We start from the raw sequence: 2,637 nt of genomic DNA, 5'->3' as shown, positions 1-2,637 counted from the left end.
TGCGTCATACTTCCATGAGAAGTTAAGGTTATGTAAGAATCTTCCGCTGACTTTCACCCAAATGAAAGAGCAAATATTATCCGGGTTAAGATCACGAGACATTATGCTAAGTGCATCCGCGGCGATTCACAATAACGAAGATGAACTTTTTGTAGATCTCGATCGGTTGGACCCGACCATAAAGAATTTTTATAAAAATAATAATAGTCGTTCCGATTCTAGGAGTAATAATAAAACTGATAATAATTTAGTTAAACGAAAATTTCAAAAACCAAAAATCGAGGTTACCAACGCGGATTCTGAAAATAAACGTGGAACATCAAAGAAAGTTAGATGTTATAACTGCCAAAAGGAGGGACATTTCGGTCGAGAATGTCCTGAGCCTAAGCGAGAACCCTACTGTACTAACTGTAAAGTAACAGGACATGGAACGCGTAACTGTACTAAACCACGTCCATTAGCACCCGCGAGTGTAAACACGCTTGATGACTCAAGCGTAACATCGTTAAAATATATAAAAACAATTAAAATAAACGGAAAAACAATTGAGGCATTGAGAGACGCAGGAAGCGCGGTATGCACGATAAAAGCTACACCGGTATTAACCGAAGGGTTCGATCTGGAGCGAGTGTCGAGTGAACTTAGAGGATTTGGAACCGAGGGCAATATTGTCAAATCCGTAGGAATAATTCGAGGCGATATCGAAGTAGATGGCGTACTAGGCCAAAACAGTTCAATTCGAGTGGTTCCTAATAGCGTTCAAGCGTGGGACGTTATTATTGGACGCGAGTACACTGAATTACCAGTATCGAGTCTGCGCCTAAATTGAGTCCCCGGATAGAACAAATCAAAGCAGAGGAGGTTCTCACGGGAAAGGGCATTACTGAATCACAACGCGAGACGTTGGTTAATTTGCCGAGAAACCCGGTTCCGTACCCGCATGTGCAAACCGTATCGAGCAACACTCGCCGAACGAGAAACCATCCGAGAAATCGTGGACGAGTGGAAGAGTGCCGGAATTGCTACTGAAACCACGTCACCCTATGCAAGTCCTGTTCTATTAATTCGAAAAAATGGCGAAGCACGTTTAGTCATTGAATATCGTCGTTTAAATAGTCAAACTCAAAGGATACAGTATCCTTTGCCAATTCTCGATGAGTATTTCGAGGTCATGACCGGGGCCAAGATGTTCATAACCTTGGACCTCGCCAATGGGTATCTACAGATGCCGCTGAAAGCCGAGGCACGTCAAATTAATTAATGGAAGTGGCCTTCGGAAAACTGCATAATCGAATCTTACTCTTCTATTTAGACATCTTGATTTTTGGCTCGTAAGCTAGGGCTTAAGAGTTTCTTCCGCCGCTTTTGTACCAGGCTTCTCGAAGATAGCCGCACCATTATCCAATCTAACGCGAAAATATGTGGGCTTTTTGTGGTCTAAGGAACAAGAAGACGCTTTTCATGAGCTAAAACGATGTCTAACGACACAACCCATCCTATGCGTTTATGATCCACAAGCCCCTTTTACGGAGCTGCACACCGACGCCAGTTCCGCTGGACTAGGAGCAATGCTCCTTCAGGGAAAGGAACAGACCGATTTAAGATTAGTTTACGCTATTAGCCGCAGAACTTCCGAAGTCGAAAAGCGATACCATTCCTCTAAGTTGGAACTGATGGCGATAGTCTGGGCGTGCGAAAGACTACGGCCGTTTTTAATTCCTCTGGAATTCGTCGTAATAACAGACTGCCAAGCTTTGGTATATCTAAATGCGATTAAAACCAATAATCCACAAGTGTCACGCTGGGCAAACAGCTTAAGTGAGTAACGTTTTATTATCAGACATAGGAAAGGAGAATAAATGAGGCATGCAGATGCTCTCTCCCGAGCTCCTTTACCTCACAACCATGACCTAAAAACCGATTCAGAAATGGTATACGCGATAACCAGCGAGGATGAAATTCTTCTGCATCAAAGAACAGATGATAAATTAAAGCGCATAATTGATATTTTAGAAAAACCTAGCAAAGACAGATCGAGAGACGAATCGGGAACGATACGAGAATACCAGTTAATACAAGGCCTATTATACCGAATAGTTAAACGGGATGATAAAGAAGTCGCGCTTTACGTTGTACCTGCCGCCACGAGGAAAGCTCCAGTTATTCGGTATCACGATTTGGCGAGTCATTTCGGTATTGACAAAGTGATCGCAAAGATGCAACAATATTACTACTTCCCGAATATGCGCAGTTACGTTAAAGAACACATAGCGAGATGTTTGGCATGCATGATGAGTAAAAAACCGAGGGGGCGACAACCAGGGGAACTACATCCTATTCCTCCTGGAAATAGACCATTTGCGACAGTACATTTAGATCACTTAGGACCGTTTCCATTGAGCAAACGAGGTAACCGTTACGTATTAACAGTCGTAGATAACTTAACGAAGTATGTGGTTCTCGAGGCAACTAAAACTACTGAAACGGCAGTAGCAATCAAAAGACTTACCAACTACATTGTACTATTCGGAGCCTCAAACCGATTTATCTCTGACCGAGGGACATGCTTTACCTCTGAAAAATTCCGCGAATTTTGCAATAAACACGGTATAAAGTTAACCTTGAACTCGAGTAGAC

General features: G+C 42.7%; 1 protein-coding gene across 6 annotated transcripts in view; it reads left to right on the top strand.

The window, feature by feature from the left end:
- The window catches only part of LOC117176187 (protein inturned), a 270,462-nt gene that overhangs the window by 146,564 nt on the left and 121,261 nt on the right, over positions 1 to 2,637 (top strand). The window lies entirely within an intron of this gene.

The sequence above is a fragment of the Belonocnema kinseyi genome, chromosome 7, assembly GCF_010883055.1.
Source record: "Belonocnema kinseyi isolate 2016_QV_RU_SX_M_011 chromosome 7, B_treatae_v1, whole genome shotgun sequence".
Taxonomy (NCBI): Eukaryota; Metazoa; Arthropoda; class Insecta; order Hymenoptera; family Cynipidae; genus Belonocnema; species Belonocnema kinseyi.
Note: the sequence above shows the minus strand (reverse complement) of the source record. Positions and strands in the feature narration are given on the sequence as shown.